Source organism: Pinus tabuliformis, chromosome 3_2 (genome assembly GCF_031772625.1).
Source record: "Pinus tabuliformis cultivar Carrire ecotype Pingquan chromosome 3_2, CPIR1, whole genome shotgun sequence".
Lineage (NCBI taxonomy): Eukaryota > Viridiplantae > Streptophyta > Pinopsida > Pinales > Pinaceae > Pinus > Pinus tabuliformis.
In genome coordinates this window covers 716,682,952-716,702,143 of record NC_142302.1, presented here as the reverse complement: position 1 = coordinate 716,702,143, position 19,192 = coordinate 716,682,952, and positions in this window count along the sequence as shown.

Genomic DNA, 19,192 nt, shown 5'->3' with positions numbered 1-19,192 from the left:
AAGCAGTTTGTAAAGACAACTGGTGCAATTGGTTCAACAAGTTCACCGCATTGGTGTCTACTGACCCAACGATACCATCCGCATGGGGACCTGGCTTCGACTTGGCTATGTCAACCTTAGACCCAGGAGCATCTGGCAAATATTTTTGTAGGATCCCAGGCTGAGAGTAGATCAATTCTAATTGCTGGGCCCTAAAAATGGCTTGCTCCTCAGAATAGACTCCAGACATGGAGACATCCTTAGAGATCTCGGGTTGTAAATATTTCAAAAACCATTCGAGACGGTACTCTAGAGGGATTTCAGCTTTAATGAGCCTCTTTCTTCATCTCCATTCCTGAATATGGTCAGAAATGTGGGTTGCCTTATCCTGAAGAAAAGTGGCCAGAAGTTCAGTTTCGGCATCATAACAGATAGGCAACTGGAAATGATTTAAGAAAATATTAGCTAAGTCAGCGAAAGATGTAAAGCTGCCCCCTAGCAACTCTATATACCATTTGGCCGCATTACCAGTCAAGTTGCATTAAAAAAGTCTCAACCTAATCGAGTCATCAATAAGGGAGTTCGATGAGCACCACAAATGGAATGTGGTTACATGGTCGCCTGGGTCTTCACCGCTCTTCCCTTCGAATTTTGGAATGTACGAAGGGAGTTTGGTTGGGACTGGAGGCCAGGTTGGATTGTATTTGATTGGATCGTTTATTAACTTAGTGAGATTTGGCAAGTTCAAAGTTGCCAGAAACGGAAGCCTAGGAGGACCTTGGGGATTCCACCCAGACTGGGTGGAGCTCCCAAAGTTTTGAAAAGATTGGCTTGGATTTTGGAAGGCACCAGGCTGCCCGAAGTAACCAACAGAACCAGCTGAACCAAAAGGCAAGCCTTGTGATCCAGCAAAATTCGGAGTTTGACCAACTCTGGCCGCAAAGCCTCCATAACCAGCAAAGTTTCCTCCTAAAGGATTATAAGGAGTTGATAACCCCTGATACAGATTCCAAGCCAAAGCTAAGGGAGGAATACTTTGAAACGAACTAACTGTGGAGTACGGCCTATTCCCTTGTTGGCCGAAAAACGGATTCCCAGTTCCCGTGCCACTAACCCCAGGGTTAGTCCAACCTTGGAAAGGATTGCTGCTTTGTCCTATAGAAGAAAAAGGCATGGATCCTATTGTCGGGTTGGAATGTGGTATATGACCAATTCCAAAAGGAAAGCCCTGGAATGAAGCCGATCCACCCATCATGGACATGGTGGCACTAAATGGAACTGATGGAATACCCTGTGAATGGGTGCCAAATGGGAAGAATCCAGAACTAAAAGCATTGGTTTGGGAATTTCCACTCGTGGACGGAATGGAGGTAGACCCAACTAAAGATGTGCTAGCAAAAGATCCAAACAAAGAAGCAGAGGAGATGGAAATCATTCCTCCCCCCTTTACCGATGTTGGAGTCTACATAGTTGTAGCACTTGTGGTAGAAGCCATGCTTCCAGTAGTGGTCATCAATGGTAAGCGCGAAATGTGACCTGGACTTGATGGTCTATGTGTCGGAGTCCCAACGTATTGTAATACTTCCGGATGGCTAGATGGTAGGGGAGAATTCGGAGCCGCTAACGACTCTGAGAGTTCTTCTACCTCTATGTTATTCTCTGTTTGAAAGAGAACTCGAGAAAGAACTGGAGTTGTTACACAATAATTTGTCACCATCCTTGTTACCCCTTTTCCCGCACATTAGAAGAATTATTCCGGGACCTGTGAGAAGTGACATAACCTGAAGACACTTGCATTGTATCCCCTTGAGTATGTACTTCATATGCCCTGAAGACACCTTCTGCAAAATACCCATAAAAATAGCCCATTTTCCATTGGCGTGGTTCCACTGTGTATCACTCGTGCCAATGGGGCAAATCCTCCAAAGAGGGCGCGCCAGCTAGCGCTCTGTCTCAGAGTCGCACTCGTGCCAGCCCAGTTGGGTAAAGTTTTTAACAAACAAACTTACAAAGGTTCTTCCTAACCCACTCATGAACTGAATCTGTATTGAGTTGGGTCAGTTGGGCTTCGAATCTCCATAGAAGGGAAGTAGTTCTCCACCTCTCATGGAAGCTTCTTAGTGATAAAGCCAATCCCATGAATCTTGTGGATGACCATAACTCCTTCTCCTCTATCTATAAAATCTTGTCCTTTTTCCCTTGACAAGTGAGTCTCCAAGTTCCAAATTCTAAGTCTCAAAGCCTGAGAATTGCCAAGTTCATGCTACAAGGAGCCTTATTCATTCCCATGAGGCTAAATCTTAAGTGAGGAGATTCTTGTCCAAGTAACCAAGGAGAGAGAGGCTTGTTCCCCATTCCCAACAAGCTTTGCAAGGCATGTGCTGCTTATCACCCAGCCAAAGGAGGATTTGATGTCAGAACTATGGTTGTATTCTTCTTTGCTGTTTATCAATAATAGACGACTATCGTTATGGTTCCACTCTTATTGTCTTTGTAATGATGATTGAGTTATATCCTTTCTGACTGATATATAGTTGCATCTATTGGATTTTATGCTTGTGTTTGTGTCATTCTTTTCATGTGCAGGTGTCCGTTCACGAGGATCGTGGGGATTGTGACCAGTTGGAGCAAAGGAACGGTAGGCCCTCATCATCAATCTTTGATTTGCAATTAGGAACCTGCGTGTTAGCGTTGTTTGATTGTTGCTAGACCCCATTTGGGCTAGTAGGGATCGCCTCTGTCCGCAGAGGGGATTTACCTCCACAACAATTTGGTGACTCCACTGGGGAGTTGGCTTTTTGTCTTGTTCTTCGTTTTGTCTTGTTGTTTGATTTGTAAACTTTAGACGGAGCCTGAAGTACGGCCAGGTAGCCTTCGAAACGCTATTGCTCTGCATTAGCAAAGTAGATCAACGCCACTTCAGTCCATCTCCGGTTTGGTTTACGAGCTGAACGGCTTGGAACTTGCCTTGTTTCTTGGTTGTTTCTTGGTTTCTCCTGCTTGACTAGCTTTTTGGGTTGAGTCTCTATGTTGCTTCTTGCCCCTTGGTGTACTTGGGTACTGTTGACTTAGCTTTGGCTCGTTTGTTTTTTATTTTTCCATAGCAAAATCGGTTGGTGCTCTTTTATAGCATTACAGTCGTGCCCGTTGGCACAAGTTTCACATTGACAACCCGCGCCAATCACTGAAAGGCGCTATTTTCAGCCTGACAGTCGTGCCAAGCCTGGGAACTTTTGAAGTTTGCTTGTTTCTGAGCCTCTTGAGCTTGGTTTTTGTTCTGGGTACCTTTTTTCGACTACTTGAGTGTGTTGGAGTCTTGTTTGACTGGTTTTGACTATCTTTTTTGAGAAATTCTTAATTTGATTTCCTTTGGTCATTACTTGGAGGTTTGTCCCTGTCTTTTCACAATTTTGCATCTTTTTTCTTTTCTTGATTTGCACTTGATTGGTTCTTGGATTACATTAGAATCATCTTGTGTTTGAGAATTCTCTTACATAGATCACACTTGCATAATTAGAATTCTCATTTTCAGAATGTGCATAGATTACATTTGCATACTTTTCAAGTGAATTGTGCATAGATTACCTTTACCCTTTGGATGTTTGCCATTTTCTATCGATTTCACATTTCTAGCCCTAGGGAATCTAGTGGCTTTGCGTGTCGAGCCTTCCTTAGGAGTTTTGGTCTTCTATTAGTCTAGTCAACTTTCTGATTGCTCCCTTGCACTCGTTTAGTGGTTGTTAATTGTTTTATTGCGTTATTTGGGTGACTTGTTTTGTCTTCACTTGAATTCCGCTTCGTCTCACTTTGAGCCTAGATTACACGGCTCATTGGTGTCTTTGGGATCTTTCTTGTTCTTTGGAGGTTTGCTCTATGATTTAGGGAACTGAATGTGTTTGCATTGAGTGAAATTTGTGTTTTTACTCTTTTGTTATCATTTCTCAAAGTTGTTTAGTGCGTTTTGCCATCAACAAAAGAAAAAATCTCTTTTGCTTTGTATTAGTTAATGAGAATTAGAACTTTTCATTTTGATTAGTGATTAGTGATCTTACAGAAAAGTTTGTTAATTTCCATTAGCTGCATTAGGGAAGTTCCTTGTTGTTTTGTGATCATTTCGTTTGCATGAAAGCTCTCAAACCCTCTCATAACTAGCATTCATCGAATGAAATGACATATTTTGGCATATAGTTTTCATTTAGGGAATTTTGAGAGATTACATACGGTGAGGCCTGAAAACTGAAACCTAATACAAGATCAACTTTAAAATGAATTGAATGAATCTAACAACACATTGGAACATAACGCACACATTTAGAGGTCTAGGCTAGAGACGTGCTCCGGCGTCGTTAAACCTAGTCACTTTTGTTTCACTCAAGGTTGGGTGATTCCTCCTTTCGTGACACAATAGTGGTCTAGTACAGATTTGAGCTCCCACGTATCGTCGAGTATATGGGGAGACCCCACTAGGTTATCATCCTTTATCCATAGGAAGCCGTGTCTGCCGCCTTACAAGCCGTAACGCACCGAACACAGCATTCAGGAAGATTGACTGCCGTACGGAAAGTCCTTGGTTTTCATATGACTGCCAAGGTGTATATGCAGTTTTATGGATTTGTTTGGTAAACCTTTTTGCTTAGCTCTCCAGAGTAGTCACTTTCATTCCTTTTCGGACTCCCTAAAAGAAAAGGTCCATCTGAGCACTTGTCACTTCAGGCTCATTAAACATTCGAAGGTGACTAGAGTCATATTTTGTCATTTTCTCGACTCTTAAAAAATGAAAAGGTCAAGTTATGTCCTTGCGTCTTAAAATTTATTCGGCCACGATTCACATTTACCTAGTTAGATCTTGTTTGCATTAGTTTGAGTAGGGTTCTTTCTTGTTTGTGATGGCAACTTTTCCGGAGTTTACCAACCCAGGCATCCCCTCTGATGGGAATCCTGGCCATTTCCCTCCTCTTGGAAATGTTGGTGCTCCTTACATGGCAACGTTGTCCCTTCCTGGGTTAACTGTTGGGTTGCCTGTTTGGTTGTTCTCAACCTCTTTGGTCCCTACCATCTCAACTGTTGGTCAATCAGTTCCTCCACCCGAACAACATCATGTTGATTCTAAGGTGGACCTCTCCCCTTCTTCGCCTGTTTCTGCGTCCTCATCTTCTACTTCGCCTGGTGAAAGTCTGGATTCAAGTAACCAGGTGCCTAAGAATAAGAAGAAGAAGACGAAGAAGAAGAAGTCTCATAAGCGAGAGGTTAAAAGTACAGCTCAAGTTGGGCCACCTTCTGCTCCTCCGCGCAAGGTCAAGTTTCCTTGTAGGTTATGCAAGGGTGACCATCTTCTTTGTGATTGTCCTAGTATTCCCAGGATCCTTGTAGTATGGTCTCGCGATCCGGCTCGTCCCTCATCGTCCTCTGAAGCTCATAGTGATGCCACCCTATCAACTGACAACATTCAGAAGAAAGGGAAGATTCGAATCCCCTGTAGACTGTGTGAAGGCAATCATCCCCTTCACCTTTGTCCGCTTATGGATAAAGCTTTCGCTGTTTTGGAAAGTCTTACAGCTTCTTCATCCCATATTCCTGTTGGTTATCAGAAGCTCTCTTCTGACCCCCTCCCTGTGGACAACGAGCTTGACTTAGATTCTTCTCTTGTCTGTCCTCCTCCCTCCGAACCTGGCTGTGCCAAGCCTGCCCCAGACCAACGCTTGGTCGGAGAGAGTATCGACTTGGGTTCACCGCCTGTTGATTACTCTATTCCGGAGGAGCATCATGATTCTACTGCTCATGTTCTTCTCGTCTCGTCAGATTCTCTTGAGTCCGAGAACGACCCTCCTATCCTCGCTGATCAAGGGGGTCCTCCTTCGGCTCCTATAGCGCAGGGGGGCAATCATATGATTCCCCCACCAAGTAGTTTAGTCGTTTCCTTCGACTGGAATAATTTGACTACATTCCGCCTTCCATCCCATGTGCCTTTCCAGATTATAGTACATGCCTATGATAAGGCAGTACCTGGCACTGTCTTGGACGAGGGTGCATCTGTCAGTCTCATGCCTTTCACTACTTGGCAAGCTTTGGGCTCCCCACAGCTTGTGCCAGTCGCACAGAATCTGTTGGCGTTTGACGGAGGAACCAATCAACCGTTAGGGATCCTCCCAAAGTTTCCTGTTACTTTGGGAGGCAAGACCGTCTATATAAACGTACTGGTTACCCAAGGTGCTCCAAATTTCAGTCTTCTCCTTGGCCGTGACTATGTTTATGCCATGGGGGCCCTTGTCTCTTCACTTTTACGTGTGGTTTGTTTTCCACACGACGGAAGAATTGTCACTATAGATCAATTATTGTTCTTTAGTCCCCCGATGCCTCCTAAGCGGCTGCCATCCCCTCCTGGTTTTTATCCACCAGTTGTATCTGCCCCACCACAGATCAACTACGTGGCCACTTATCCCGTGCCTATATCCAGTGATGCCGCCGTCGTTCGTAGTGTCCTGGGGGCATTGGGTTCTGACTTCCGAGATGTTGTCCTTCCACCGGGAGTGGCACTCTTGGAAGCCCCGACTTCCTGTTCATTATGATGAAGTTCGGGCAGAGCATAGTTCCTTTCCTATGTCAAGCTCCTTAAAAAATGAAACTGGGTCTGGTCGGAGCATAGTTCGCTTTCCTATGTCAAGCTCCTTAAAAAATGAAACTGGGTCTGGTCGGAGCATAGTTCACTTTCCTATGTCAAGCTCCTTAAAAATTGAAACTGGATCTGCCCGAGGATAGTTTTGATCTTTTGACAACCTCGTTAAAAAACAACACAAGGTGTCCGAGGATAGTTTTTGATCTTGTGTCGACCTCGTTAAAAAATGAAACAAGGTGTTCAAGCATAGTTCCTGATCTTGTGTCAAGCTCGTTAAAAAATAAAACAAGGGTTATGAGGATAGTTCTTTTACTGTATCAACCTCATCAAAAAATGAAACAACTCCCTTTTCAAGTCGAGTCTTTCATAGATCTCGAGAGTGAACCTTCATTCCATCCACTGTGTTGAATGCAATGAAGATTGGGGGGCATGTACCTCGTTTTGCATCATTATGCTAGGGGCATGCGAACTTATAACAAGCATAGTTTTTTGTTTCAAGCTTGTGTAAACATGAAATTGAATCCAAGCAGAGTTCTCCATGGTTCAAGCTTGTGTAAAAATGAACTTGTACTTGATTTACATCTCGTGATTGCCTTTTATCTGCTAAATTCTGCTAGATGAGCCTTGGTTGTTTCATTCCATTGCCACCATCTCTTTGGCCGATCATATGCTTTCACTTGGTTGTTTATCCTTTCCGGAGGAACTGCAGCAATGAGTGGTTTTATTAGCCAGCCTCTTGACCATTACATGTTTTGAGCAGTTCCACCATTGTCGGAACCAGTTGCTACCCTTTATACCACTCGTTCCTCTAGGACGAGTCTCGTTTAAGCTCTTTTCTGACTCGTAAAATATGAAAATATTGCCAAGTATTTTTCCCTTTTTGACTCTTTAAAGAAAATAAAAATGGAGGTCTACTTTCAGCTCTTTTCTAACTCGTAAAATATGAAAAGATTGTCGAGTTTTTCCTCTTGACTCGTTAAATGTAAATGAGAGGTGGTCGTCTTTAAACCCTTTTCTGACCGTGTAAAAACGAAAGGATCATCGGACCCTTGTCATTTCAGGTTCGTTAACGGTTACGAAGCGACGTGGTTTCTATCGCTTTTTTACTTTTTCAGGTCGAAATCACTACTCATGAAAAGTACTCCTCGATCGTAATGATCGGGCGGTTCTTTCGAGCATTGTTTTATACTTTTTCGGGCTCGAGAGATACAACTCTACGAAAAAAGGACCCCCCTGGAGTTTACTTTTCTGCTGTCTTTTCAGAATCTCTAAACATGAAAAGACGCCGAGTTCTTCCTTTGTCAGACTTGTTAAAATTTAATGACATCGGATGCCGTCGAAATGACGCCTTACAAGCATATGCTATCCCCGTCAAGCTTGTTGATAAAAATAACTGGGGTACTCGCTAGAAATGGCGGGGAAAATGGAACCAAAATCATTGTCATGTCAGCAGTATGTCGCTCTTGAACATGGCACTTGTCTACATTCGTGTCTGGGTGGGGACATCTCATCTTGTTTTTACACTTGCCTCCATGGGTTTGGGTTATCCTGTTTGACCTCTCATCTGCTCATTTCCCTGTCACCATGACCCCTAATCATTTGATGTCGAATACTGCCAAGTTCACTGTCATGCCGCCAATATGTTCAAGAGAAGTTGACCTCTGTAGAATACTCAACCTCCCTCTGATTCCTCATATAATCCTGATTCACGAAACATTTTTATCCTTCTCTATCTTGTGTCGATGATGTGGGAAACATTATGGCGCACCTTCGATCAAGGTCGCTTCCTATCGACTTCATCTCATTATCCAGGAAGTTGACCTAGAGGCTCCCTTCAGGTGCTTTGGAGGCTGCATGCCTCAATGGCAGGTTCTTCGTGTTCGACGCGAGGTTTTCATCATTGGCCTCTGATCAAATGATTCTACGGGTGTTCGACGCCGGCTCACTGATTCACACACCGTAGATTGTACCTATAGTACCTTGAGGACCATTGTCATTATTGGTGGTACTTCTCGCATCTGTTAACAGTTTTCATCATTGACTGGTAATCAAATGATGTTCTTGCATGTTTGACTTCGACTCCCATATTCACATGCTTGAACTTGTACTTTGTTCAGGTCGAGATGGAGCGCAAGACCCTGGATTTTGTCTGTTGAGATCCAGGTTGCGATTTTGTGGATTATTATGATCATTACATGACTCATTCACTGGATGGCTGTGACCATGCCTGAGTCTACTTATCGATCCTTACTGGATGGCTGCGCCCATACCTTGGATCCAGATTTTTATGTACTCTGCTATGGATGGCTGCGCCCATACCACATACATCATGTACTTGAGATATCAGTTGTACTTCTTCATGCAGGTTCTTCGGCGGCAGTGTTTTCAGTTGGCCATGTTCTTGTAAAGCATTTCACCCCTCTCTCTCTCGGGCTTCATGCTTTAGGGGGCATCTGTTACACAGTAATTTGTCACCGTCCCTGTTACCCCTTTTCCCGCACATTGGAGGACTTATTCCGGGACCTGTGAGAAGTGACATAACCTGAAAACACTTGCATTGTATCCCCTTGAGTATGTACTTCATATGCCCTGAAGACACCTTCTGCAAAATACCCATAAAAATAGCCCTTTTTCCATTGGCGTGGTTCCACTGTGTATCACTCGCGCCAATGGGGGAAATCCTCCAAAGAGGGCGTGCCAGCTGGCGCTCTGTCTCAGAGTCACACTCGTGCCAGCCCAGTTGGGTAAAGTTTTTAACAAAAAAAATTACGAAGGTTCTTCCTAATCCACTCATGAACTGAATCTATATTGAGTTGGGTTAGTTGGGCTTCGAATATCCATAGAAGGGAAGTAGTTCTCCACTTCTCATGGAGGCTTCTTAGTGATAAAGCCAATCCCATGAATCTTGTGGATGACCATAACTCCTTCTCCTCTATCTATAAAAGCTTGTCCTTTTGCCCTTGACAAGTGAGTCTCCAAGTTCCAAATTCTAAGTCTCAAAACCTGAGAATTTCCAAGTTCATGCTACAAGGAGCCTTATTCATTCCCATGAGGCTAAATCTTAAGTGAGGAGATTCTTGTCCAAGTAACCAAGGAGAGAGAGGCTTGTTCCCCATTCCCAACAAGCTTTGCAAGGCATGTGCTGCTGATCACCCAGCCAAAGGAGGATTTGACATCAGAACTATGGTTGTATTCTTCTTTGTTGTTTATCAATAATAGACGACTATCATTATGGTTCCACTCTTATTGTCTTTGTAATGATGATTGAGTTATATCCTTTCTGACTGATATATAGTTGCATCTATTGGATTTTATGCTTGTGTTTGTGTTGTTATTTGCATGTGCAGGTGTCCGTTCATGAGGATCGTGGGGATTGTGACTAGCCAGAGCAAAGGAACGGGAGCAACGACTCTTCTACAAATATTAGTGTTGGAATCTAGGTAGGCCCTCATCATCGGTCTTTGATTTGCAATTAGGAACTTGCGTGTTAGCGTTGTTTGATTGTTGCTAGACCCCATTTGGGCTAGTAGGGATCGCCTCTGTCCACATAGGGGATTTACCTCCACAACAGGAGTGTTCCTCTCTTGTTCTGCGGAAGTGCCAGGCCTTGCTTGAACACTAATGCCCCCGAGAGGAGGATCAATCCCCAATGTGTCAACTGCCGTGGGATGAAACCCACTGGCAGTATTACCTCTACGCCTTCTAGGAGAAGGCTCTAAAATTGGTGGTGAAAGACCACGAAGTCTTCGAGACCGTCTAGGTGATCGATTAACCAGTTTGAATTTTTTGTTAAGATCTAACTAAAGACTCAAAAAATTGAAAGCTAGGCCAAATAAGAGCACAGAGCACACACTATAAAGTCCCTAAAGATATCAGCCAGTCAAACAACTTCCAAGTATTTCTGCTCCAGGTGATTAGGACCGGACACCAAAATACAAGAAAGTGAATTAAGGGGCCTTCCGAAGATAGTCTGGGATGATGAGGGCCCAGTCCTATCAGCGAAGGTAACAGAGGAAGTTACATTGACCTCCTAACAATAGCCTGCGCCGGTGCAAGCCCCTAAGCTTCGGAAGGCTGCCCTCCAGTAGTACCGTTGAGAGTGATGCAACATCGACCTCAGGTCCCACGGGATTCCCCTCCACAACCACCTGTGTAGATCCCTAGGATTAGTAACTATGGGTACCAACTCGTCGCAGAAGCCAGGCGGAACAGTCGTGAGGTAAGTTCGGACAAGTAGGGGAGGGGGTATCTCTCTTCCTTGTCTTCACAGACCCTCGTGCTTAACTCCCAGATCCGGAGCTTTCCTGGTCTTCCTAACGCTATTGGATTTTCACTCACTATTCAGACTCATATGTTTGATAGTTTAAATGGCCTTGGAGAGTTAACTCTCCACTCACCTAATCCAAGGCCCTAAAATCCTAAAACTTGTTGGTGTATCTAACTTGATAAAAAAAAATTTAGTGATTTTTAATTAGTGCTTGATTTTAAAATAGGTTGTTCTTTAAGTGACGGGATAAACGGAAGTGAAACTAGTGGTGTTTGGATGCAAAAGAAATTAATAAAAACCAAACTACATGCAAATGCACTTGTTTTCATTTTTCGATGAAAAGAAATCTCTACAGGGTTCAGAGGAACTTCAAATAAAACAAATTTTTCTTTTTTTTTCCTTAATTCAAGCTTCAGACTCACAAAAGTTAACAAAGCTATGGATGCTTAAAAAGATATGCAAATATATCCTAATGCAACAAGTATATGCTAATGCAAGACTCAAAACTACTCTAAAATCAAGAAATGAAAGTTGCTTGCTTATCAATTTTTATTTTTCCACTTAAAATGTTTAGATGGAATATGAGATGCTACCATTCATTTCGTCTAAACACTAAAAACAAGTTTCAAGACAAACAAAAAGCACTTTCATTCACTAAAAGGAAACCAAATCAAAACAAAGTTCAAGAAAGCAAAACCAAGTTTTTCAAAAAGTTTTCTTCAAAAGCAACAACAAAGATGTCTTTTCAAAAATGCTCTCAACAAGACTGAAACTTTGTGATTGAAGAATAGGCAACAAACACTTTTGCAAGTTGACACCACACAATGGATGAAAACTCAACAAAAAGAAATGTGTTTAAAGATGCTCTTAACAATCAAAAGCAGTAATGAAAGCTTTGGCAACAAAGACCAAAAGATCAAAAAGACAAATTTCAAGAAAGTATCAATCAACAACTTTGATGAAACAAAAAAAGTGGATGGTCACAAAAAGAGGTTTTGTCAAGCAAACAAAAAGTCACCAAAAGCAAGATTTAACACAAAGATTGAGATCAATCTTCCTACCCTGATGAATCAGAGCAGCCAAGATTCCCAACAAGAAATCTTGCGTGCTTAAGCAAAAAACGATGATGCTTGCAACAACAAAAACAAGACCAACACTTCTTACAATCAGAGAGAATTTGGAACAAGATGCTTGCTGTAAAACTAACAACTGACACTGGAAAGTGACTGTTTAAGACTGAATCAAACCATCAGACAGACCTTCAGAGACAAAAAGATTTAAAAATCTTGAAAATTGCAAGATATACGCGACTGTACTGATGTACAGATTGCGTGTATACGCGACTGTGCGTAAGGAAACCTGCGTATACGCGGGTTCACTTAAGGAAACATGCGTATATACGCCTCTGTAAGCAAGAAAAACAGCGTATATAAAAGATTTCAAGAAAAATAAAAAACAATCTGAAGAAACTGGCAAAACTTAGAATTCAAGAACAGACCACACAACACTAGCAAGCAAACAGGCAGCTGAGCCCTGATTGGCTTGAAAACACCCAAACTAGGAACAACAATAGTGTTTTCCCCAGTGGAGTCGCCAATTCTGTTAAGGGAAATGTTCCCCTAGGGATTTTGGGTTGAAACCCTAGCAGACTGAAAGTTTTATATACAGAGACACACACATTCACATAGCCATTATGCTAATATAAGCAAATTCTATGATAAGGGGTGTACCTGAGGTCCTACGTTTGAGAAGGTCCTTTAGGGTCCAAACCCTTCTTGGAGTTCCTTTTGCTCCTTTGACCTGCAAAACAACCAATTCAAGAGAGTACAGTAGTATGTGGATTAAATCTTATAAAGAAACCATCTTCATATTACAAAGAAAGGTAGTTAGTTATGAAATTTAAACAACCATTCACATATGAATTCTAACATGAATATCATAAACATGAAGAAGATTTATATCAGGAACCAAGACATGTGTTTCTTTTATTATAGAAAAATAAAGTACAGAAAAGGAATAATTTCACTTGAGTTTTCCTTTCGCAAGCTCCAAGCAAAGCCTTCTTCCGGATTCGCCCAGCCTCAAGCCTTTAACAAACTCCTTCCATGACTTACTCCATGATACCACAAGTAGTGGATGGACATTAACACACAAGGAAACAAGGGTTTCCTGTGCAAATGGGGGAAGTGCAAGAGGCACAAGGATCTTCAGGCCTGGTCAGGGAAATCTCAGCATAATAAGCTTTCTCTCTCTTCTCTCCTCCTTTAGGCCTTCCCATTGAAGCCTTTTTATACTTCTCCCAAAGTAGTTTTTTAGTTGGGAGTTGGTTGGGAACAGTTGGGCCACGGGCACTAACAGGTGATCAGCAGGTAAAACCCGCGATCTCCGCCCGAAATTAAGGAGTTTTATATTTTTTTAAGTGTTTTAATACATATACGTGGGTTGGGTATATGCCTACCCGCATATACACGCGTTTAACTCAGGGCAATGTCACGTATAAGGGATAAAACACTGTTTTTAAAATTTTTGGACCAGGTCTAGAAGGAGGGGTTGCCCTAGGCCATGAGTGCAGCATCACAAACCATAAGAGTGAGATTTGGAGCTATAACAAAGTGGGAAAAAATTGACCCACTTTGTAAAGTAGTCAACTGCTATGATAATGTACTTGTGTCCCTTAACCGAAGCTGGGTGACAGATTTTAAAATCAATTCCCCACTTGGTAAGTGGACCGATAATGATAATAGGAAAGAACGAAGTTGGATGAGAACATATTTTTCGAGTATAGATTTGACAAGGGTAGCATTTGTTGCCACTTCATTGCAATCTTTGAAAATCAAAGGCCAAAAATACCCTATGTGTAAGATCTTCTAAGCTGTAGCAAGCCCAAACAAATGACCACCACAAGCCCCATCGTGATAGTCATTTAAAAATAACTAAGATTCTTCTAAGGTCAAACAACATCTAAGGATTGAATCAACCCCACAATGATATAGGGTATCACCAATGATCAGATAACTCTTAGCAAGGTGACGTAATTTTTGACATTCATCCTTAGAAAAAGACTAAGGGAACTTCGAAGTCTAGAGATATACAATGATGTCCCCATACCAAGGATCTTGTGAGGAGATAAGAAAAATATGTTCATCCGGAAATGATTCTTCATAAGTGAAATCTCCCTCACAAGGCAATTTTGAAATTAATTATGCAAAAACCAAAGATTTCTTTGATTTGGCTAACATGAACTCGAGATTGAACTCTTGTAAAATTACAATCCATTTGTTGTATTTCCCCCAATCACTCGCCTACTTAGGAAAAATTGAAATGGATTGATGTCAACAAATACAATTGATTTTCTTAGAAAGACGTAATGATGGAGTCATTCAATAACATGCACTACTGCCAAATCCAATTTCTCAATGTGGGAATATCGGAGTTCAGGAACAGCTAAGCCACAAATTAGATAATAAATTAAATGTTCTCTAAGGGCATCATCTTCCTAAACCAGAACCATACCTATGGTTGATTTTGTCGCCGCGAGGTACAAAATGAAATCTCTGCTATAATCAGGTGGACTCAAAAGAGGAGCAGAGGTCAATGCCTTTTTCAAAGCATTGAATGAGCATTAGCTGAATTCATCCCTAATAAATGGAACTTCTTTCTTAAGTAAATTCATAGTTCACGATAAACCTCCTTAAAAAGTTGGATTTTCCTTGGAGACTTTGAAGTTGACGAATATTTTATGGGGGAGGAAACTAAAGTATTTCCTCAACCTTGAAGGGATCAACATGAATCCAAACAACTGAACAGATGTAACATGGAAACACACTTATTAGGGTTCAACCAGATTTTATAGTGACAACACCTTTCAAAACCTAAATAAATATTCTTTAGATGTTCCATTCTCTTGCAAGAGCGAGTAGCTAAATCATCCAAATAATCCTCAATTATATGCTTGATGTCATGGAAAGCATATGTCATAGCCCACTAGAAAATAGCTCCAACAATTTTAAGGCCGAAAGGAATTTTGTAATATGAAAATGTACCCCAGGGAAAAATAAGCATTGTTTTATGTTGACCTTGAGGACGTATTTTTATTTGATTATAACTAGAGAATCCGTCTATGAATTTTAAAGTTTGTTTCTCTGAAGGTCACCTCTAAAGAAAACCATAGTAGAGAAAGGCCTTTCTATACTAGTCATTTCTTCTAGAATTTCCTTCTCATATGTAAAACAATATCAAGGCAATCCATATCCAAAGTGGAATCAATTTTCCAAATGAGTGCCACATCATCATCCAAATCTTCCGATGAAACAAGTATTGGATCAAAATCTGCAGTATTAAAAATGGCTTGATATGCGATTTCTATGGGAGATATCGGATAAGACATTCCACCAACTTTCCCTTCTTCTAATGTCATAGTAAGAGGGGAAAGGTACAAGGATCTATAAAATAACGATTTATAAAAGAACATAATCGAGGGACCACCCTAGAGGATGATATGGCATTGTGTTATGCAACATGAGATGGAAGATCAAAATTACCCATCAATGAGGAATACATTCCAACTCCTAAATTATCAGTAGGTTGCTTAGCATTCTTCACTAAGGGGACAGTCAAGTCAATAGATGTGTTTGGGTCATTGTGAGAATAGGCTAATGGATGAACCATAACAATTCTCCCTTCATGAGGAAAACAAAGTATGAGAAACAAAGATGAAAATATGGCATCCATTGCATATACCCAATTCTAACACAATAAAAGATTATAATCAATATTGGCATTAACTATCTCTACTTCCACATTAAAAACCTTGCCCCCATACCAACAAGGAAGGCAGATATAATCCCATGAGGCTTATGAGAATGAACATCAAATGCGGTTAAAAGTGTAGGAGAGGGAAGAAATTTAGGTGACTTGATATCTTTCCAACATGACATAGACATGCCACATGTGGAAGCCCCTTTATCAGCTATGGTATGAGAGATGTTCTTCTTACGATATGTAGATTTAATTTGTAAAGCCATGTGATAAGGGAGTCTCTTTTTAACATTTTACATATCAAATGTAATCACTAGAGATTTTTTCGGGTCAACTACTTCAATCGCAATGAGAAAAGAACTCCTTTGTGACAGACATGATTGAATTACCTCTAACACCAACATAGCACATGGCCTCTAAGATAAGTCTTCAGCAATAGAATATTTTTGAGTAGCCTAACATTTTTATTATAAGTCGATCATTTTAAGGATCATTTTGAGATTTGAGGTATAGGTTCAACTATGGGCCTCTCTACATGAAGAGGTTCTTGAGTATCTAAAACAATTTTAGCCTTAGAAGGTTCTAGTTCTCCATGATCATGAGCTCGTATTGAAATGTCAACATGAGTTTTAACCATATACATATTCAATGTGGGTTCCCCTTCCTAGTTACCCCAGTAGGGGTTCTAGTATTAGCATTCGCGCCAGCAAGTAATTTCTACCCTTGGGGAAAGGGTTAGTAAGCACAACTTGAGAACTAGAAGAACCTTTGCTAGGTTGACAAGCACTAAGCATATTCAATCTTGGGGCAAAGATGAGTAAGATGATCCCCACTCGATAACTTGCATGGGAATTTAACTTTATTTTTGGACTCCTTATTTCCCTCACTAGTGTCCTCACTAGGTTTATTTTCATTCCCCTTCCCTTCTTTATATTTCTTTTTCCCACGTCATTTCTTCTTCCCTTCGGATTGTTGATTTCCTTCGAAATTCAAGGACTGAATGACATTCACCAGTGAAGGTTGAAAAGGGGAAGACATGGATGACATAGTCTATGTCATAAAAGAATATTGTAATGGAAATTGTTGTAATTGATTCACTAAAAAACTAGACGTATTAGTATCAAGCGATCCTACAACTCCGTTGACATTCCCCAATGAAGTCGCCAATTTTGTTGGCAGGAAATAATCCTGAAGGATAGGTTTGAAAAAATAAACAAAGCGAAATAGATAAATCAACAAATAACACTCAATCCAATATGCCAAACATTTGAATTATTAAAGTTGGAATTAGGAACGTACCTTGGGGTCCCAAGTTTGAGGATGTTCCCATAGGGTCCAAATCCTCTGCATCCTCCAAAGATGTGTAGACCTACAAATCAATCAAAAAGTCATAGATAGAATATATAATTTGAATTACATGCATAATATTATGTTAGATAATCATAAATAACAATTTAGACTATCATTCATACGATGACAACATATATCGGTAATAAGACATGCATGTATTTATTGATGAATAATATTAAATACATGATAGATACAATGTAATCTAGGCCAAAGGCATTGAAAAATACTTCCTTCGAATCGATTCAGATCGAGACATGAAGGCAACCTCTCTAATAGATGCAATAACATTCTAGATAACGGGACTGATCATCTTTGTAAAGGAAACCAGGGTTTCCTAGAGACAAGGAGTGCAGGAGGCATGGGAAAATAAGACTTGATCTGGGGGAAATTGAGTACAATGTCAATATCTATCTTCTTATATAAATTAGGCCTACACAAGGGGTGTATATATACCAAATCAAATTAGTTTTTTTTTCAGTTAGGCCACGGGCTCCTATAAGTGGGCTCTTGGTAAAACCTGTAAACCCCACCTAAAAAATATCATTTTAAATTTAAAAATGTATGCATGAGTATATTGTTATGGGACCCACGTATATACACATTTTTGTTTGGGAATAATCACATATGGAATTTGAAATATATTTTTTATAAGTTAGATTCAAGTCTGCAAGGGTAAAGGGATTGCCCAAGGCCATATAAGAGCATCAAGTCTAAAGGAGTGTTGAGTGATGCTATAACATAGTCTTTATTTCCATGCAAATAGGTTAGATTTTCCTTGATGCAGTAGGACAAGAAATGCTTCAATTGTTTTATTTTCTTGCAAATTTAAGTTCAATAGTTTTCCTTCCTTGGAAGTTTGCAAAATGGTCTCTACACATTTCAGTTCAATCCATTTCTTCATAGAATCTTAGGTAGAAATATTGCCTACTATCCATATACCATTGTCACCTCTTAATTTTGTACAAAATTTGGATTGATAAATTAAATATGGTAGCCTTGGTTGTTATTGAATTTTTGTTGCAATACTAGGACCCACCACTTTTTGGCATTGTTGATGGGGATGTGTTGAAGTAGGCACTTCTTTCTGCTATAAAGTTGCTTTGTTTTCCATCCCATTTCCTACAAAAATAAAAAATAAATAAAAAATAAAATCATGCCTTGTAGAGCTATGGACAATTCAAGGAAATTTTTGCCTAAACCCCCACCTCTACAAGCAGTCAACGTGCACTTTTTTGTGAATGTGAACAAGGAAAATTCAGGGAAATTTCTGCCTAAAACCCCCACCTCTACAAGTAGTCAACATGCATTTTTTGGTGAATGTGGATCGGGACAATTCAGGGAAAGTTCTGCCTAAAACCCCCACCTCTACAAGCAGTCAACGTGCACTTTTTGGTGAATGTGGACCTCCTCTCACCACAAAGGATTTGGAGCACCTTTTGGGTGAGAAACCATAGATTTTTTAGAGGCCAAAGGGGAAGAAGAACCTCCATTACCCACCGAAAGAATGGCTGGAAAAATGAAGGCCTGATTTCTTTCCAATTAGGGAGACAAATGGGGAGGCTAGAATGAAGAACATTAGCCCCACTTCCATTCCAAATTTTCATGGCTTGGCTTATGAAGACCCTGATACATTCATGTTTCAATTTTTTTATGTATTTAAGGCATATGATTACACCTCTGATGAGAAAAAACTAAAATTGTTTCCTTCCACCCTCAAGGATGCAACCCTGCACTGGTTCATGAGTTTGGAAGGAGGCAATACCACTTGTTACACTAAAATTTGTCACCATGACTATTTGCAGTTAGTATGGCTCCATCAACTGTCATACTATCCTCCTTGGCAAGTCTCATACCTCTGCTCTCCATGTCAAACTCCAAGAAAGAGAGAAAGTCTTTAAAAATCTATATATCTCTGGGTACGCAGTTTCTCTTAGCCTTACCTGCGTGTACGCACCCCAAGTTCATAATACCTGCATACTTGTACGCTCTGTCTGTAAAGCAATGGGTGCGTACTCCTGTAAAGGTCAAAAGGCGCAAGTTTCACTCCAAAAAAGTTACTTGTAGTCATTTCTAGAGCATTCTAGAAGCTTGTTTGACGTGTATGGAGCGCCTCCAAATGGTTCATGTATCCCTATCAAAGAGGAACTTATCACATCAAGAGGGGAGCTATCCCATCCAAAGAGGGGCTTATCCCATTGATGGTGGACCTGAATAACTTCCTCTAG